Raw genomic sequence first — 22,114 nt, 5'->3', positions numbered from 1 at the left:
ATCCCCCACACGTCAAAAATCTCTACTTCCAAAATACCTTTTTGCGGCATCTCGTCACGTCTAGATATGTTTCCCGTGCGTTGACATCTGTCACATTCCTTAATAGCCGCATGTACGTCCTTCCATATAGTTGGCCAATAAAAGCCAGCTTGTAGGATTTTAGAGCAGGTCTTGGATGTACTTGTGTGTCCACCATAAGGAGCGGAGTGGCAGTGTTGGATTATATTTTCTACCTCTTCTTCGGGTATACATCGACGGAAAATACCATCGGGGCCTCTTTTGAAAAGTAAGGGCTCATCCCAGTAATAGTGTTTTATGTCGTAGAAGAATCGTTTCTTCTGCTGGTAAGATAAAGTAGGTGGTACTATTCCGGCAGCTAAATAATTGACTAGATCAGCGTACCATGGTGTGGCAGCTATAGCTAAGGTGGTTTCTACTTGCATGTCAGAGTTGTTCTCTTCCAAAGTAGCTATAAGTTTGTCATACGAGAAATCATCATTAATTGATGTTCTTTCCGGTTCAAGGTTCTCAAGTCTAGAGAGGTGGTCTGCTACTACGTTTTCAGTTCCTTTCTTGTCCTTGATTTCTAAGTCGAATTCTTGTAGCAACAAGATCCATCTTAGGAGTCTGGGTTTAGCATCCTTTTTTGTTAAAAGGTACCTGATAGCAGCGTGATCGGTGTAAACTATTATTTTGGCTCCTACCAAGTAAGAACGAAATTTATCTAGCGCAAATACCACTGCTAGGAGTTCTTTCTCGGTAGTGGCGTAATTCATTTGCGCTTCATCCAGGGTTCTGCTTGCGTAATATATAACGTGAAGCTTTTTATCCTTTCTTTGTCCTAAAACAGCACCTACAACATAATCACTGGCATCGCACATTATTTTGAATGGTTCATTCCAGTCTGGTGTCTGCATTATGGGTGCTGAGATCAATGCTTGTTTAAGAGTTTGAAATGCTTTTAAACAGTTATCGTCGAATATGAATTCGGCATCTTTCATCAATAGTCCGGTTAGAGGTTTAGTTATCTTAGAGAAGTCTTTGATGAATCGTCGGTAAAAACCGGCGTGTCCTAAAAAGCTTCGTACTTCCCTCACGGTTCTTGGGGGTTGAAGATTTTCGATTACCTCTATTTTGGCTTTGTCTACTTCAATTCCTCTGTTCGAGATGATGTGTCCTAAAACAATTCCTTCTTGTACCATAAAGTGGCACTTTTCCCAGTTAAGTACTAAGTTTACTTTCACACATCGCTCAAGGACTCTTTCTAGGTTTTCAAGGCATTCTTCGAAACTTTGTCCGTATACAGAAAAGTCATCCATGAATACTTCCATGATGTTTTCGAGAAAGTCGGCGAAAATTGCCATCATGCATCTTTGAAAGGTTGCAGGGGCATTACACAGACCAAACGGCATTCGTCTATAAGCGAAGGTACCAAAAGGGCACGTGAACGTTGTCTTTTCTTGGTCATCAGGGTGAATTGGTATTTGAAAGAAGCCTGAATAACCGTCTAGATAACAGAAATGTGAATGTTTTGCTAATCGTTCTAACATTTGGTCAATGAATGGTAAAGGGAAATGATCTTTTCGGGTTGCTTTGTTTAGTTTCCTATAATCAATGCACATTCTCCATCCTGATTCGATTCGTTTAGTTATAGTTTCTCCTTTTTCGTTTTCAATAACGGTTATGCCTCCTTTCTTTGGTACAACGTGTACAGGGCTAACCCATTTGCTATCAGATATAGGATATATAATACCTGCTTCCAATAACTTGGTTATTTCTTTCTTTACTACCTCACTCAGGATCGAATTTAGTCTTCTCTGGTGTTCCCTAGAGGTTTTACAGTCTTCTTCTAACATGATGCGGTGCATACAAATAGAAGGGCTTATTCCTTTAAGATCGGTGATGTGGTATCCTAGTGCGGTGGGATATTTCCTTAAGATATGTAAGAGTTTTTCTGTTTCGAGTCTTCCTAGATCTGCATTAACTATCACAGGTCGTTCAAGTTCTAAGTCTAGGAATTCATATCTCAGATTTTTGGGAAGTGTTTTCAGGTCAGGGGTTGGTTTGTTAAGACATTGCGTAGGGTCCGGTGTTATTGCTAAACATTGGTTAGATTTGTCCTCTAAAAGATAGTCTGATGATTTGTCTTCTCCTAACTCTGCTTCTTTTATGCATTCATCGATGATATCCATGAAGTAACATGTATCTTCTATTGCAGGTGCTTTCAAGAATTGGGAAAGAATGAATTCAATTTTCTCTTCACCTACTTCGAAGGTGAGTCGTCCTCGTTTTACGTCTATGATTGCACCGGCAGTTGCTAAGAACGGTCTTCCTAGTATAATAGGCGTAGTATCATCTTCTCTAATGTCCATAATTGTAAAGTCAGTGGGAATGTAAAACTGACCTATGCGTACGGGAACGTTTTCAAGGATTCCTACAGGATATTTGATGGAACGATCTGCTAGTTGCACAGACATTTTGGTTGGTCTTAATTCTCCCATTTCCAGTTTCTTACATATGGATAAAGGAATAACGCTAATTCCGGCTCCTAAATCGCATAAAGCTTTGTCGATGACAAATTTTCCTATGTGACAGGGTATAGAGAAACTACCCGGATCCTTGAGTTTAGGAGGCATGTTTTGGATTATAGCGCTACATTCGGCAGGGAGTGTAACAGTTTCGCTATCCTCAAGTTTCCTCTTATTAGAAAGGATTTCTTTTAAGAATTTAGCATATGAGGGCATCTGCGTAATAGCTTCGGTGAACGGAATTGTAACGTTTAATTGTTTAAGGAGGTCAACAAATTTTCTAAATTGGCCCGCATCTTTGGTTTTAACAAGCCTTTGAGGGTAAGGGATAGGTGGTTTGTAAGGTGGTGGAGGTACATAAGGTTCCTTCTTTTCTAGGGTTTCCTTATTACTCTCTTCCTTTTCCTTAGGTTCACTTTCCTCAGTTGATTTCTTAGGGTTTTGGTTTTCTATCCTTAGATCAGACGGTCCTTCCACTTCCGTTTCACTTCTTAATATAATTGCATGAGCTTGGCTTCTCGGATTAGGTTGGGGCTGTCCAGGGAATGTACCAGTTGGGGCAGCAGTAGGTGCTTGTTGTTGAGCTACTTGAGATATTTGTGTTTCCAACATTTTGTTATGGGTAGCCAAGGCATCTACTTTGCTTGCTAGTTGTTTAAGTTGTTCGCCAGTGTGTATGTTCTGGTTTAAGAAATCTTTATTGGTTTGTTGTTGGGAAGCTATAAAGTTTTCCATCATGATTTCCAAGTTGGATTTTCTAGGGGTATTATTGTTAGGCATGGATGGATTTGGTTTCTGATATCCCGGAGGTATAGATGGGGCTTGATTTGGAGACTGTCCAGGTGCGTATAAAGCATTATTACTCTTATATGAAAAGTTTGGATGGTTCTTCCAATTTGGGTTATAGGTATTCGAATAGGGGCTTCCTTGAGCATAGTTCACTTGCTCTGCTTGGATTCCAGTCAAGAGTTGACAGTCCGTAGGAGTGTGGCCTTGGATTCCACAGACCTCGCAATTCTGAGTTATAGCAACCACGGCGGCTGGAGGTGATACGTTTAAACTTTCAATTTTCTGGACCAAAGCATCCATTTTTGCATTAACGTGGTCAAGGTTACTTATCTCGTACATGCCAGTTTTCGTTTGAGGTTTTTCCACCGTTGTTCGTTCGGTTCCCCACTGATAGTGGTTTTGGGCCATGCTCTCGATAAGCTGGTAGGCATCAGCATAAGGTTTGTTCATTAGCGCACCACCTGCAGCGGCGTCTATTGTTAACCTTGTGTTGTATAAGAGACCATTATAAAATGTGTGAATTACTAACCAGTCTTCCAAACCATGGTGTGGGCAAAGTCTCATCATGTCTTTGTATCTTTCCCATGCTTCGAAAAGAGACTCGTTGTCTTTCTGTTTAAATCCGTTTATCTGGGCTCTTAACATAGCTGTTTTGCTTGGCGGAAAATATCGGGCAAGAAAAACTTTCTTCAACTCGTTCCAGGTGGTGACTGAGTTGGAAGGGAGAGATTGAAGCCATCTTCTAGCGCTATCTCTTAATGAGAAAGGAAAAAGACGAAGTCGAATTGCCTCTGAAGTGACACCATTAGCTTTAACAGTATCGGCGTATTGGACAAATACGGATAAATGAAGGTTTGGATCTTCGGTAAGATTTCCAGAGAATTGGTTCTGTTGCACAGCCTGCAACAGCGAAGGTTTAAGTTCGAAGTTGTTTGCTTCGATTGCGGGCGGAGCAATACTTGAATGCGGCTCATCTTGCGATGGAGCGGCATAATCTCTAAGAGCACGAGCTGGTTCTGCCATCTCGGTTAAAGAAGGAAGATCTTTGAGATCAGGAAAGTCTATAGGAGGGAGATTGTTTGCAGCACGATATTCCCGAATTCGTCGTAAGACTCGGAGATATAGCTCGATATTGTTGATTCGTAAATAGAGCGGTTCGCCTTGTGAGCGAGTGCGTGGCATACAAATCAACGAAAGAAAGAATAGAAGAAAGAGAAAACTTAGTCTCTACAGCGTAACGGAAGAGTTACGATATCGATTAAATAAAAGTCCCCGGCAACGGCGCCAAAAACTTGATCGCTCGACTGTGTGAGTCGAGAATGGGATACAAACTGCAAGTGCACAGTTCTATCGCGTAGTTTTAAAAGATATCGATCCCACAGGGACTTATGAATCGATATACCGTTATCTAAGGTTACTACGTAAAGCTAAGGTGAAAAATGTTTGATTGTTTGGGGAAAAACTAAAAGCTAAACTAAGATCTAGATTAAATATTAATAAAACGGATATCGGTATGTAGTTCGTCAAAACTAGGGAATCAAGTCTTTGTCGGTTTCTTGGTTCTAAAATAAATCGTTTCAGTTAACTTTATTGGTTAAAGGTTTTATCTCAAACTCTCGCTCTGTTGAATAAACCATGATTTTATATTAATGTAGCTGTCACTTATACTTAAGTCAAAAACCATATTTTGAAAGCAATAAAGTTGCAGAAACTCTTTTTAAGAAAACACTGACCGTTTTAAACACCCTTATCTCAAACTCTCGCTCTATTGACTCAGGTTATACAATTAAATCCAAATGCTTAACTCTCGTCCTCACATTCAATCTTTAAAAATACTTTTTGGAAAAGGTCAGAATTTAATTAACTCTAAAACTTGCTCTCGCCCTGATCTAGAATTAATGCCTAACTTACACTGTCCAGTTAAAACCTCAAACTCTCGCTCTATTGATTTTAACTTCTTTATGTCCTTTACTTTTGTAAAAAATCTTGTTATTAAACCTGTAAGTTGAGACCGTAAAAAGATTGATTTCAATTTTAAGTTTAAATAGACCGACTCAGTCTTGATCCCTTATTCTGCTTACTTTACATACCGATATCTAGGCGAATTAGCCAGACATGCTAAATAAACAAGAATACATATCATGCATAAACAGACTCATTCCAGGCAGATAATATAGATAAATAATAAAACAAAATATTAAATAATGATTAAAGAACCTGAATGCGTAATACAATAGTCTTGAACACTCCACCACAAGCCGGTAGGATTTGTTCTTCGATTCTTCAATTAAACAATAAATTAAGCCAAGGAAATAAAACTAGAATCTAACGTAAGGTTAGATCCGATAAAAAGTTGCACAATAGTTTCCGGTGTAGAAACTATTATGCGAAAAATATCTAAATGCTAAAAAGGGAAAGGTAGATTGCAAGGGAGAAAGAAATGTAGAACTTGCAAAAGAAATAAAATAAACAATGTTAAGTGCTGGAAAAGAAAAATAAGCAAAAGGCGTAAAAAGAAAGAAAATTGGCAAAGCTTCGGCAATGTGAGCGTGGAAAAACCGAGGAATCGAGGAACCGAGGAACCCTCTTAGGTTTTTGATGTAGCTATTTATATTGGTGCTGGCAACTGCTTTTCCTTTCCCAACGTATTCAATGTGGCTAAATGCACGGCGTGGATATAGGACACAAACTCCTCAACGTCTCTTCTTCAAGTCTTCTGAGGGCGTTACTTGCGCCAAAAAAGTAGTGGAACGGTGTGACGCTCGTCACACCATGTGTGACGTCCGTCACAAGGTTGTTTTGCGTGACGCTCGTCACACACCCTGTGACGTCCGTCACAGGCACAGCATTGGTGACTTGTGCGCTTTGGGCTGGGCTTTGGCATTTGGTTCCTTTTCTCTCCTTTTTGCACCTCCTTTTCTTCCATTTTCACTTGTTCTTCAAAATAGACTACCTGAGACAAATAGGAAGAAAATACCACGTAATATCTCATAAAATGCAGTAAACCGAAATAAATAGTCATAGAATTTAATGGAATTAAGTCCTAAAATATGATATAATTTCGTGTTATCATCCTCTTTCACTGCAATGTATATCATTCTTCCCCAACCTGGGGCCTCTCCATTTTTCACCACATCCGCAGCCTGTTTGTAAGAAGAAATGGACGGCTTCTTCTCTTTCTCGGCAAAAATGGTATTCTCCACCTTAACGGTTTCAAACGCCTGACAAGGTGTTTCAAATATTTCACCGTCCATTTCCACATATTTGAACGATGACAAGTGGCTGACGAAAATATCCTCCTCCCCCCAATCAACTTTCTCAAATCGGAGACGTCCCCCATCCATCATTCTCTGAATCGTCTCCCTCAACATTACGCACCCATTCGTAATGACAGTGCAAGCAGCACAACAATTATCACAACCAGGGAAAACTCCACTCTTCATCAGATGTCACTTGACCACAGACATTGGAGTCCTCATCTGATCCACATCCGTCACCTCTATTTTTCTCTTATCCTCTGACATCACGTTCACCCCCATAGGACCATGCATCGACATGGGGTTAGCATCAACATTCGGCGTCGGTGCAAAATTGATGGCTTTAGAATCCACCAAATCTTGAACGACATGCTTAAAAGCTTTACAACCCTCAATGTTATGCCCGGGTGCGCTAGAATGGAACTTGCACTTGACGTTCTCATCGTGACTTACAGGCCTCTGATTTGGTCCTACTGGAGCCAACGTCCTCGGCTGAACCAACCCAAGATCCTTCAACTTCCTAAACAGAAAGGTATACGTCACGGGTGGCCTATCAAACTGACGATCTGCCATCCTTCTTCTCACTTGGTACCCAGCTCTCGGTGTTCTCTGTTTAGGTGACTGCTATTGCTGTTGTACAGATTGATTACCAATAGGAATTGTAACTGCAGTAGTATGCTGGTAGTAACGATCCCTACCGTGTCCATTTTGGGCATACACATCACTCGATTCACCCTCCTTCTTGCGCTGACTATCACCAAAGGGCTTCTTTACTCCTGACGACGGAGCATTTCCCTTTATTTTCCCTATTCTTAGCCAACTTTCAATCCTCTCCACCTTCTCGGCGATTGCTTTCTGCCCCAAGGCGAACCCTTGCATGACGTTGATCAACTCACTCATCTTCTCTTTCAGCTCGAGAATGTCAGCGTTGGGTGGATCCATCAGTTTGGATTTGTTGCGCCTGGTAGGGTATCTGTGCGGACGAGCTACGTGCAAGGAATGATTCTACGTGCGCGAGCAACGATTCCTAAGACAATCAAACATGTTAGAAACCGACAGCTACAAAATAGAAGACAAGTTATTATGATTCATGCATGAATGCAATGTTTATCCATATGAGGAACACTCTGTCTTTCGATCCTGGTTTCATTGAGACAGATAATAATCCGACAGCAACGTTCTGACATCAATCACTTGGTTTTACCATACAGAGCAGAGAATTATGACTTAGTAAAGATATCACCCGACCATGTGTGTGTTATGTGAGTGTATACAGAAAAGCAAATAAAGCTTGAAGATCAATCATTAATTGATAATAACCATTGTATAGCCACAGTGCACTACTCGTGCGAGAATCATACATCATGTCTGATACAAATCAACTTTACAATCCTCCAGAATCATAAAGAAATATAAGCAAGTGAATTCCGTCAACATGCCTGACGGTAATCCAACACATGATAACAACTGCAATAAAAGCTAATCTGAAGAAGGTCTCACAGAAGGCTCTGCACCATCAACCATCTTGGTAAACTTCATAGCGAACCTGAGCTCAATGTTCTCCTGCTGAAGTCTTCCCACCTATTTCTGATGAATCTTCATCTGACGGAAATAATGGTCCCTCTCAGCAATATAATGATCTCTCTCGGTCATAATCTTCGCTTTCTCTTCTTCCTTAATCCTTAACTTCACTTCCCATTCGGCGGTAAGGACTTTGTCTCTAACTTCCCTCTGAGTCTTCATAAGGACTTGTCTCCTCTTCTCATCTTCAATAACTTTCAACGCTCTAGCCAACTTCTCTTTGGTAATGTCATGCTCCTTCGTAGACGACTCTAAAGCTTGGCTGATCTTACAATAATATGCAGTGTCTATCTCAAAATGCTTCACCTCCAGAGCATGTCTCTTAGCCTGGTCTTCTGCTTTCCCTTTGACTTCCTGATTAGCCATTTGAATTCCAGCAACCCTCATTTCTAGCTCAGTCTTCTCTGCTTGCAGTTGATCTCTCTCCCTCTTCATCTCAAGAAATTCTTCCATACTGATAGAAGAACGGGACTCCTCAATCAACGGATACCAAAGATCACCCACTGGAAACGGCAAGCGAGTGAGCTCCACTCTCCTTCTGAGCCAATCTTCAAATGGGGGAAAAGACCTGTTATTAGCTCTACCACAAGGAATCTTGCCTTTCCTCTGGATGCGGCGCCATGCATCAGACACTTGCCTCAACAATGACTGATTACCCTCAACCGGGAAGTAGACAGACTCTTGAATCTCACACTCGAGGGGAGGAACCTCCATAGCAAATCCCCTTTGTCTCTTAAGAAGCATCGGGTTGTAATTAATACACCCTTGAACTCCTATAAGGGGCACATTGGGAAAACTCCCGCAACTGTAAATAAAATCTCGTCCGGCCATATCAATGTGAGTCCAAGCTATGTCCTTGGCTCTCAAACCCATCAGCTTGGTTGCCCAATCCATAGTATGGTCAAGAAAGACAAAGGCACCTCTGGAAGGCAAATATCCCATGAACCATTTATATAACAGTGGAGCACAACATCTAATCAATCCTTCACGCCGCTTCTCATTCCGATTATGGACCGAGTAATAAACATCCCCAATCAAGGTAGGTATGGGATTCCTCTGAGCAAACACCCGGATGGCATTAATATCCACAAAATTCTTCTGATTAGGGAACAAGATGATTCCATAAATGCTTACAGCAAGTAAAGCACAAACGGCCTCCCAATCACCCAAAACAGCATGCTCCTTGGCTTTGGCCTCCAACAAACTCAGATGAAAGCCGAGCAACTTTCCTTTCTCCTTCAAACCTCTTTTAGTCACTTCTGGGCTCAAATAAAGAGCACGAGAAATCTCAGCTATATCAGGTTCTTCTTTAGTAGCATAGAAAGGAATCTGGTTTCTGACCCGAGTACCCAGAATACTGGCGTAATCCTCCAACAAAGGTCCCAACAAGTAGTCTGGGAAGATAAAACATCTCAAACCCGGATGATAAAACTGGATAAGAGTATGGATGACACTCCTATCCCCTTCTGTGTGCCTGAAAACCATCTTCAGAATACCACCATAGGCCTCACAGAACATCCCCACATGGTCAGGCGTAATCAATGCTATCATACCCTTCAACACGCTAATCTCTGGATCAAAGAAACTGTAGACAACATCATCTTTCAAGTCGGTCCTCATATCTGGAACAAGGAAGTCTCTCAACCAGGATCTCAATCAAGAATGTACCCTGCATATGGATAAACATGAGTTAGATGCGGATAAATGTAAAATGGGAATGATGCAGATGCATGAATGCAAGTCACTGTGCCATCCTTCAAGTCATCTGAACGTCAACTGTACGGAAGGTCCGGTCTCTGAACTGATCACAACCATCTGAGGGACTAGGTAACCACAAATCCAACTCGGGGTTCCGAAATAAATGGAACGAAGGATATATCACCACCATCACAGGAAAGCCACAAACAGATAACCACAAAACCATCTGAACAAGTACCCTCAAATTCCGCCCGGGGATCCGAAATAAACGGAACCCGCTGATAAATACCATGGACAGAACTCTGGCGTGTCAGAAATAAATATCCATAAATTCTCCTCATAAATAGAACTCAGATCTCAAACCGAACCAAAGTCACCATCAGAACCTGTGCTTGTAAGAATCAAACCCTCCCCTCATAGGTGAATTCTAATAAGGTCGTCCTAAGGCGGATAATTGGTCTCGACAATCGGATGAGATACTCAACGGGTTTGCCCTTTCGGGTGTGCCATTGCAGCTCTCATAAAAATCGTCTAAACCAAAGATCCGGGAAAGAGCGGTCACCGAAGTCAACAGCTCAGAAGAGATAAGCCAACCATAGTGGAAACTCCACAATGGAAAAGCTCTCTCAAAAGAACCTTGTCCGGCTTGTGGTATGTCACGTCGCAACAACATGCCAAACCAACATGTGAGGAACGTGAGACCACGCTAATCCTAGGTGTATACTCGGGCCTGGGTTTTAGCCCCACTCAGAACACACCCACCCCAAATCAAAGGAACCACACTTGTCCAAAATCCAGCACAGTGATAATATGATGCATGCAAACATATATGCAAATATATACAATCATAGTATAATAATCATAAATGCAATAAATAAAGCGGCAAAAGCAACCAAAACAACTCTAAGGAGCGCTAGGATTGACTCGCTTAGGGAAGATGGACCAGCAAGAGGTTAACTTTCTTCCCCAGCAGAGTCGTCAGCTGTCGCAACGCGAAAAACAACCGGCGAAAAAAAAACAGTTTTACAGAGCCGCCACCGACGCTATTCATCCTATGACGGAAAGGAAGCGCAAGACTAACCTAAGAAAGGGAAAGGAAAAGTCTTACGACCATAGATTACAAGGTACGGGAGTCGGTTACGCAAGGGGAAGGTATTAGCACCCCTCACGTCCGTCGTACTCGACGGGATCCACGCTCAAAATAATAGGAAAAGAATAGAATAAGGTTGCTAATAAACTGCTCAAAGAAATCGCACATACTGGAATAATAAAATAGGTGAAGGAAGATGGAGGAAGTGGACTCGGCAGGATGTCGCACCCTGGGCCTACGTAGTTGGTCAGAAACAAACATCAGAGTCAACGTAGTTCGGGGAAAGGGAGACATGCTCGCTAGGATATCGCACCCTATGCCTACGTATCTTCTCTATCCAGAGGAAGAATCAGAGCACTCGTAGCTTGGCTAACGCACGCCGAAACAAAACACCAAAAAGAGACGCTGAGACGTCAAAAGAAACACTCAAAAGGAAACAGGATGCCAATACATGGACTTACATCCGACTCCTAACAACAACCAAACAAAAGTAAACAGAATGCCAATACATGGACTTACATCCGACTCCAAACAATAGCACACACTAACCAGCGAACACCAAAGAAAAAGGTTATCAAATTGACAAACTAATAGGGAGTCTAGAACTCGAGCCTAATAGTTGTCACACAAACACAAAGAGACGCTGAGACGTCAAAAGAAACAAAAAGGTTAAAAAAGAAAAAAAGGGCGCCCGGAGAGATCTCGCTCGATCTCCTGCCTACGTATCTCATCTGGTATGAGAATCAGGGCGACGTAGTTCCCCTTAACAGGGGAGAAAACACTCTTCTAACCGGAGACCAGGGAAGCAACAAACTAATAGGGAGACTAAGACTCGAGCCTAATAGTTGTCAAGCAATCAATATCCCTAAGTTGAGATCTCTAATCAGAACCTAACTCACACACGAAGCAAGTCAGCTCAAAAAACATCAACACTAGTGAACAAGTATCACACACTATATCCACATAAGAGGCCCAAACAATGGGTAGGCTTTAGTCAAGAGGGGTCATATCAACCTCGACAAACAAGCCAAACTGTACAAGGGTAGTTTGTAGCTCTTAACCACTGACATTGAACGTCAGGGTGAGCAGATTAAAATGGTAATGAGGATGAGACCTCATGCTCTTAATCCTGGCCAGGGTGAGCTCATGACAATGAAAGCGTGGGGATCCAGAAAGAGGGGCCCTATTCCACTTGACAGACACTGTACAATGATCTTGGGTACATGTTCTAGAGCATCAGCACGTAGTGCGAGCATAAAGAATGACTCACTAAATAACAGGGGATTGATTGCTAATCCCTTCTATCTGTCAATTGCCTCTTTACTCATGAGGACTTATCAAGTAACATGCCTCACTTGGAGGTCTTTGGCACAAATGTAAACAAACACAATCAGAGCCTCATAAGGAGGACTTCAGCCAAAATGCCTGCCAAAAAGGTGATAGGACTTCCAGACTACATGGAGTAAGAAGGCTAAACTACCTCAGTGGTGTATCAACCACACTCCAAAGCTTAAGCAAAATCAAAGCTAGCAAGCAACTAATGTACTTGTACAAAAGCTTACACAGTTAATATCTCAATCAGAAAACTAACATACAAACAGTGGAACTTTCCAATATTTACAACTCAATGAACAATGCTCAAGCAATCAAGTGAGCTCATGAGCATCAATTAGAACCTACAAAACAGCAAGAGTTAGTACTCAAAGACATTTGTATCTCACAAAGTGAGACCAAACCAACCATTAATGCTAAGTGTCCAAACCTGAAACACAAGTCAAGGTTAGTTCATGTACAAAACACTAGTACAAAGACTATGTCCAAAACCAAACCAAATGATCAAAACAGAAGTCAATCTTTTGCACATTGCACATTCAAACATTCAATAAAAAATCCTCAAAAGGACCAACATCAATGCACAAGGCAAGTAGCTCAAATTTTCAATGTAAAGCAAAGGCAAGCAAGTGTACACAAAATGGACAACCAAATTAGAAAATCCAAATCAAAACAGAAATACGTCCAATGGCCTTGAAATGTTTTATGCAAGCTACTCATGTTATGAACAAGCAATGTGCAAAAAATCAAATCCAGAAGAGTTCAAATGATAGGTGAACAAAAATGCACAAATGCAACATCCAAAATGTGACACAAATTGTCACACTACACCATCATGTGTCAAAAACAGTGATAGCATATGATAAAAATTCCAAACCAATCATCAAAAATGCATATCACATGTGAAGATCAAGCATGCAAAAATTCAGGTCAATTGGATCAACACATAGCATTTCACAAGGCATTGAATGTAACATGTCAATTTAACGCAAGGTTCAATCAAAAATTACCAAATAAAAATCCTGAAACAAACAATTCATGAAAATAATACCAAAAAATAATAGACATTAAAACAAGACTATGAAAAAAAAATTGGAGTCAATTTGGACTATTCTACTATTATTAATGATTTTTTAAAGAGGCATGAAATAATATGAAAATAAACAAATAAAATGGAGGGAAAATAATGTTTGAAATAAATCTGGAATATTCACAACCAAGGATCGAACACATGCACTAAGGATCAATGGCGCTCAAAGTGAAACGCTGCGTTTCACTTAATGACATGGCAGCCACGCAGCAAGTCAACAACACGCAAGCACGGTCAAAAGCATGATAACCAATCAATTGGACACGCTAGCGTACAATCAGCAGCCACATAAGGCAGATGAAACGAAGCGTTTCATTAAACGCGCTGGCATGCTACATCAGTGATCAAACATGGCGTGGCACAGGTCAAACAGAGGAGAACCAATAGAACGCACATGCCAGCACTAACGTGGATGCCACAAGGACTAAAACCCTAGGACACATCAGACGGCGGCGGCGGTCGTCTTCTCCGACCAACCAGGCGGTGGCGCCGCCGTATATTTTTGTAGAAATGAATAAAACCTATACCAATCGAAAGGTCTTGCCAAGCATATTCCAAATATCATACTAGTTTCATCTAATTCATCATGAATTCTCTGGATCGAGCGCAAACATATTCATGAGCAAAACTTTAATTCATCACCACATGCTCATTTCTCATCCATTTTTAAATCTAAACCTATCAGCATTCTCTACTAAGCGAGATCTACAGAATTATGTACATAAAACATCAAAAGGTGAGGATCAAATTCAACCTACTTGGAAATGGCAGTGGTTGTACACGTGTCCTCAAGCCTTCAAAGTCTCCAGATCTCTTCCTATGCTTATGCCTCGAAGCTTTGTGCAAGAATTAACAGTTGAAATCACCTAGATCCAGCTCAGTTTCAAACTTCCATCTCCATGTTCATGCACTTGAATAGCTCAAATTTGGACTGAATTCCACAAAGTAATGGTTGAATCTTGATCAATGAAGGATGATGATCAAGATTATGCAAAGAAATTTGACGTTTATGTGGAGAAATTAGCAAATTCGAAGAGAGAGAAAAAATGGAGAGTTTCTTGAATATGGATCTGAAAAGTTAGTTATGAGCAAAAACAGTTAGGGTTTGGCTTTTATATCATGTGTTAATCACAATGCTAATCCACTTAGGCCTTGGTTAATCATGATTAGTGGATTTTGAAGTAATGTGCAAATTTGCCAATAAGCTTAGCATGGCTAATCCACACGTGAACAGTGCCCATGCAAGCTTCATCTTCACTTAAAACCAACCAATAAACATAATGGAAGTGGTATTTTGCTTGTATCTTGAACCAAATTTGAATTGTGAGATTTCCCTCCAAAATACACATGTGAGAAATGATGATCATATGAACTTCTTCCATGCATGGCAAATGGTTCACTTGAAAAGTATTGGTCATGAGAAGTATTTTGCAAAAAGAATGGACCAATTTGGAGTTTTGAATCAAAAGTTATGCCACTTTGAAATTCCATGTATACTTTGTGATCATTTGGCCATAACTTCTCAACCATCCATCACATGGACATGAAATATGACTTTTTAGAAAGGGGAGAGAAAGATCTTCAACTTTCATGTTTACCAAAAATCCATTTGAAACTTCTTTGATGTTGATAAGTAAAGTCAAATGTGAACCAAAAACTTGCCATTTTTGGAAACTTAAAATTATAGGTCACTTTCCATTTTTGGAAACTTTTGCCATGACTTCAAAATCTTCAAGATAGGTGTTTAGAAAGACAAATGGACCTCTTTTGAACATGATTGAGGTGTCTCAACTTATTTCCCCACCTCATAGCCCTCAGTTGACTGCACAGTTAACTTGTTTGGTCCTCAGATGACCTTGAAATGCCCTGATCAGCTTGAGCCTCTACCACTTGAGGAAATTGCTCAAAAATGAAACCCTAGCTCATGTAAGCTCCTCATAGCAATCATGTGATCCTCATCCCAATAAAATATCTCATCTCCTTGAGAAACCCTAGTTGGAAGAATGTCATTGATTAGGGTTGACCAGAGGTCAAAACCCTAATCCAAAGGAACTTGAGAATGAATCATGAAACCCTTGATGATGATAGAACCATGATGATGGTAATATCCTTGCAAACAAGATAATGCTCAAGACCTTTGAAGGATCAGGAAACCCTAATTGAAGTGCAAACCCTCAGATGGTTGATCATCAATCCACAGAAACCCTCAGGCTTTAATCATGTAACTTCCCATCTTCTGAAAAACTTTGGAGGATGACCTTCTTATTTTCAGATGATATTGCAAATGCAATGCCTAATGTCCTAAAACATGAAATGCAAAAACCCAAGCTAGTCTCAAGAAGAGGAGGGCAAATTTTGAGGTGTTACAGCATAGATGGCGCAAAGTGAGCTGTTGCAGGAGGCACAATAGAAGTTACGATCTCAGAAATGATCGTCCTCTGGGGAGGAGTTGCAGGTGTTGGAGAAGACTGGCTCTGAGCGGCTAAGAATGACTCCATCAGGGCAGTCAGCCTGGCTACTTCCTCTTTTAGCTCGCGGTTCTCTTGTTCCAAATGATCCATCAGTCTCGAAGAGTTGGCTCTGGTATAGTACCAGTGAGTTAGCTTGTCTTCAAAATAAATGAAGAACACAGAGTTAGACCACGGGACAAGAAGCCTGGAGCAAAACCTGCTTATGCACATGATGCATGCAATGCTTGTGCATATGATTTGTTTTTTTATTTCAGAGGAACTTTAGAGTTCTATTTGCAAATTTTGGGAAATATTACATTTTTATCACATATGGAAACATCTTATCAATAATATATGGAAAATATATTTTTTACACCAAAGGAGTACAACATTGGTAACCAAATACAAGAGAAAAAGGAAAATAATCATCCTATGGATCCCTAGAAACAATCATCTAAAGCTCGGGACACAGGAAGATAAGATGCACGAAGCCTCTTCACCTCCTCCTCATAGGCTTCCTCCATATCTGCCTTCTCCTTGGCGAGTCGATCGTACTTCCTCTTCCAGAACCAAGAAGACTGAGGAAGTAGAGAAATCCATGTATCATCAGGATCATCAATAACTTGATGCTCGAGAAACTCAATCAAAGCATCCTTTTCCTTGATCTGCTTAAGCAATTTTTCTCGTTCACGGATCCAGGCACGTGAACGGTCTTCGTCTCTCAACTCCTCTACTCCTTGGTCAGCGAGGGTTGACGGCCCATCCTCAACCAAAGGTGTAGGTCTCAGATACTCGTACGGCATGAGATACTCAGAAGCTCTCTTCCTAACCCAAGCAGTGTAAGGCTCTAAAGCGACACAATTCTTAGGACCCAACTCCTTCCTTCCTTTCCTATGAATCTTGCGCCAAGCGCGGACCATCCTGGACTTCAATCCTTGGGGATCTTTACCCTCCTAAAAGAACACACCTTCTAACAGAATATTACTGGGTCTATCCTTTAGGGGGAACCCAAGCTGACGACGTGCCAAAACAGGGTTGTAGTTAATCCCACCACATGTACCAAGAAGAGGTACATTGGAGAATTCACCACAAGAGTCGATAATCTGCCCGCCATCATACACACGGTTGTACCAAGAGATATCATCATTAGTGAGAGACATAAGTCTCGTGGACCACCGTAGACATCCCTTATTCTCCTTGAAGGCGACCGTCTGCGGTAAGTGAGAAGTGAACCACTTATACAACAGAAGCAAACAGCACACAATGGCACCACCACCCTTTACATTCCTCATATGCAAAGAAAAATAAGTGTCACCCAATAGAGTCGGAATGGGATTAAGAGTAGATAAAATCCTAATGGCGTTCACATCCACAAACTTGTCGATGTTGGGGAACAACACTAACCCATAGATGAGAAGTACAAATATGGCCTCAAAGGCGTCCTCACTCATGGCCTTGCCATACATAGTAGCTTGAGCAATGAGGAACTCCGAAGGAAGACCTTGAATTCCACCTTTGGTAGTCATATGAGCACCAACCAGAGATTCATCTATATGCAACATGTCAGCTATCTCTCGAGAAGTAAGAATACTCTCTAAGCCACTGAACGGCAACTGGTCTAGAATAGGTATACCCACAAGATAGGCATACTCCTCAAGCGTAGGCAAAAGCTGAAAGTCCGGAAACGTAAAGCAACGGTACAAGGGATCATAAAACTACACTAATACACTCATCAATCCTTCATCCACCTGAGTAGTCAGAAGAGGAAGAAGCTTCCCAAAACGAGCCTTGAAACCCAAGGGATCTAATACATAGGATGTCAAATTCCTTAGTTCTTTCAAATCTGGTTGTCTGAAGTTGTACTTCTTTGTATTCCTTCTTTGTCTTTCCATGTCTGAAAATTTGCAAATAGACCTCTTAAGTTCCTTGAAAATTTTCTTATTATTTCTATGATATGGATGCAAATGGGTGCATGAATGCATGAATGCAACAACTACACTCAAGGATCAAACAAAGCACACCAAACAAAGGTAATGGGATGGATCATGGCATCCTTAACATCAATCATCCATTTTTGTGGATTATGGTTTACACCTTATCAACACCCAAGTTCCATTGATATTAAGGATACATGAACGGATCAACCACGAATCAAGGGTTTGTTGCAAGTCACGAGCATGGAGTCTCGGTTAAGAACCACCAAAAGGGAGTGTACTAGGGTTTTAACCTTCCAAACATGTTATACAAGAGGTTCCCATAGTCATTATCCCATCTTTCGGATATTATCGGATAAACGACTACTCGTATTCCAAAAATATTCTCAAGAGAGACTCTTATGAGCGTAGTATCGCATAACAATCGTATCAAAACTTACACTTGAACAACTTTCACACTACATCCTAAGAATAGGCCAAGATGGGCTTGGTAAATTAAGGTCCTTGGCTTCTAAGGTCTATATTGGAAAGAGTAATGTCTACCCACAACTACTTGTGTGACATTATTGATCCCAACATGACCTCCACCAAGTGAATGGACTTGCAAGTCAACTTGCTAAGGAATAACTCCACACAAGTCGACAAGACTATGCCATTCTCCTATCCTAAGTGCACTCGAGTTCGGGTATAGAACTCATCTTACAAAGATTCGCCAAGCATACAAGGAGTTAATATTCAAGCAATTCAATCATTACATACAATATAATAATCCCAAATTGCACAAAAATATGTCACAAAACAAGTACACAACAATACAACAAATATGAAAAGTAGGCAAAACCCACTAGGCAAAGTTCTTCCCCAGCAGAGTCGCCATTTTTCTGTAGCGGGATATTCGTTACCATTAGAGATATTGACTAAGTCTAAGGTAAACCATACAAATCGAGTCGCCACCGCAGTTCTATTTATCCAAAGGAATGGTTAGAAAGCGAACAAAAACCTAAAAGTTTTATCAAATCAAAAACTAGTAAAAATGTCAGAGATCTGGGTAAGGGGGTTGGTTATGCAATGGGAAGGTTTTAAGCACCCAAGACATCCTAGGTACTCCTAGGGAGCCCTTTTCACATTGGATGTAAGGTTGGTATTTGGTGAAAATTGTTTGTGCAAACATGATTGAAGAGATGAGAAGAGAATGTACAAGTTTACTTACATTTTTGTGTTTAGATGGATAAACCCATTGCCTACGTACCATCTTTAAAAAGATTAGGATCAAAACCTCGTAGTTCGGGGTAAAAATCTCAAAAATGAATTGGTGAATTGATTGGTCCAAAAGCCTTAAGGTCTTTTGTTATCCAAGGGAGAAGACTCCACCCAAAACCACAAATCCACCATGTGAGGATAACTTCAACATGCTAGTGAGGGGTTAACCCTATAATAAGCATGGAAGACTCATTGTCCATCACTAAGGATATAGGTGAGCATTACATCTACCTCAAGGATAACTCAAACCTAATAGCTAAAGGTTATGAAAAAATTTGATTAAGAAAGTGGCCATTGAAACCACAAAAAGGACATTGGAATGGGTTATATTTACCAATGAAAAGTATGTACAAAATGGTCAAAGTTGACTTAGAAGTTCAAATCAAAATAAGTGTTATGAAAAAAAAGTTTGAAAATCAAAAGCATAAGGCTTAGGTTTCTAATGTTGAAAATGAGTGTTAAATGTTTGCACAAAGGTTTTTTTTGGCTTGGGTTAGAGTGGAGAGAAGAAGAAGAATGGCTAAAGTCCTAAACATACAAGAGGTAAGGAATAAGAAGTAAAACCACAAATAGAGTTCCTCTCTTGAGATCATATTGATGATCCAAGTAGCTTCCATCCTTTGGAATAAGCAATCACACAAGCATAAACTCAAGCAATCAATAATCAAATGAACTCTTGGAAAGCTCCTCAATGTATCTTGGGTCCCTCTCTCTTAGAAGCTCGTGGCAATGGTTCCTCAATTTGGATCAAGCTGGAGTTCCTAGCACAAGAACACACACATTAAAAGATTCTAGCAAACAAACAAGGAATGGACAAGAGGAGTTTAGAAGTTGGTCCTTTCAAAGTCATCTTCAACATTAAGCATTCTAAAGGCCCAATGCCTAGTTGCTCTTTGACTTTTATAGCACTCTAAAGGCCCAATGCCTAGTTTCTCTTTGACTCCAAATTTGCATAGGGAAAATCCTAAATTCTAAGTCCATTTTATCCAATTCTTTGCATTTGGTCCACAACAATCAAAACAAAACACAAACACAATAGTATATACACAATTATGTGCTCAAGTGAGCAAAAGGAGAATTGCATTAACATAAACATGTGCTCAAGTGAGCAAAGGAAAAAGCAAATGAATAATATGTATAAGAATAGTAAATTGCATAAAAATAAAGTGCAAAAAGTAAATGTTAATGGTTAATGATTAGTGTTAGTAGTTAGTGTGCCATAAGGCAAATTTAGCGCTATGTTAAGAAATCGTAATTGGACTTATGTAGAAGTCATAACTATCTGAGGCCGGTCAAGAATAATGTAGGCAACAACACAAGTTAGAAGTCTTGATTAGTGAACCAAGTTCCAACAACTTGCCATGCCAAAAAAGAAGAAGAGAGTTGATCTTGTATTGGTTTAAGTCCTTTGCATGATTTAGGAAGCAACATATCCTTAATGCAAAGTCATTCATTTGATCAATTGATCAAGATGAATTAGATTTGAATCAAGGAAGATTAAACCTCCCTAATCAATGCTAATTTATCAACTCTTAACTCATTGATCAAAAAGAAAAGAAGAAGAAGAAGGAGGTGAATAATGGAAATGGAAATGAAAAGAATAAAGGACATTAAATGAAATAGAATGTACCAATCAACAAGTATGACCAATGATATTGAGGATCATGGTCAAACAATTAAAAACAGAAGTGAGATGAAGATTGGAGGTCAAGTAATGAACAAAATATTTTTGACATTTTTTAATACTTAAAATAAACTTGAATTAAAGTATTAAAGAAAGGTCAAACTTTAAATTCACTTCAAATCAACTTTAAAAAGTCCAAGTGAATTATACCAAGTTCAACATGATCAAACAAAGTTTGACAAAAAAATTCAGCATTTTTAAAAGTCAGAAACTAATTTTAATCAATTAAAAATGAATAAAAATAACCTAATTGAACTAAAATCTCAAATAAATCTCAAATCAATTAATAAATTGATGAGAATATTTTTCATAGATCCATCATCATTCAAAGAGGTTGGGAAAATAATTTTGTATTTTTTGAATATCAAAAACTATTTAAAATGAATTAAAAATAACCAGAAAAGAGAAAATTCACAGAAAATATCAAATGATGAAATAAAAAAAATTAAAAATCATTTTTAGAAACTAGAATTAAAAAGAGAAATAATGCAATTGGTCCCATATTTTTTGGATTAAAAATGAGAGAGTTATGAATTTTTGAAGTTAAATGAAATAAAAGAAATAAAATGGAAATTAAGAAAATCAGAAAAAAGGAGAGGCATCTGATCAAGCCTCATTAATTGACGTGGTTGATCAAACGCTCCACATGCGTGCGCTCACCATAAGCCTTAGTCAATGAGACACACGAGGCATTAAAATAAGTCATAACAATTGATGGCCACGATTAGATCTGGAAAACGCATTTGATGGCTCAGATTTGATCTGGCAAAGAGACGGTGGTATACACCACCGTCTTCTCCGGCGAGGTTGCATTTTCCGGTGAGAGTTGCAGAGGTAAAAATCTTAATGAAAACGAGCGATCCTCATATCATTGGAAAGCTGGGGTGATGTACATCACCCCTGTACCATTAGTTTCTCTTCTAGATCCCTATAGTAAGAGAAATCAGAAGGAGAAAAATATGGTATTCATGCTGAACTTCATGGATTTCAACAATTGAGCATACAACAATGATGCCTCTATAGAGAGGACTTCAGACAACACAATATCAAGGCCAATCGATCAAGGAATAAGGAGTTTCGAAGAAAAAACCAGTTGATGCACACCTTTGAACTGTGGAGCTTTGAGTCCCTTTCCTTGCTTCCTTTTGCCAAACAGAACTTCAATGGACTAGATGATGAAGGTTTACGAACTTTAGATCTGAAGATTCAACCAAATTCAATTGAATTTCAAATCTGAAATTTTGAAGAAATGTGAACTTAGTTCCTTTGGTATGGTTGGGAATTGATTTCTGCAGAGCTTTAGGCGCCTTTAGGTTAGTTCATAATGAAGCATAGCACATGTATTTATAGCTGGAATTGGCTGAACAAGTGAGTTTGCTCGTGTGCATGGCAAATGGATTTTCCTTGCATGGGCTTGTATG

At 39.9% G+C, this 22,114-nt stretch overlaps 1 pseudogene; it reads left to right on the top strand.

The window, feature by feature from the left end:
- Window positions 1–3,855: 3,855 nt before the first annotated feature.
- Window positions 3,856–3,955, top strand: LOC127133789 (uncharacterized; annotated as a pseudogene).
- Window positions 3,956–22,114: the final 18,159 nt, after the last annotated feature.

The sequence above is a fragment of the Lathyrus oleraceus genome, chromosome 3 (assembly GCF_024323335.1).
Source record: "Lathyrus oleraceus cultivar Zhongwan6 chromosome 3, CAAS_Psat_ZW6_1.0, whole genome shotgun sequence".
NCBI lineage: Eukaryota > Viridiplantae > Streptophyta > Magnoliopsida > Fabales > Fabaceae > Lathyrus > Lathyrus oleraceus.
The sequence above is the reverse complement of the archived record's forward strand: the minus strand, read 5'-3'. Positions and strand labels throughout refer to the sequence as shown.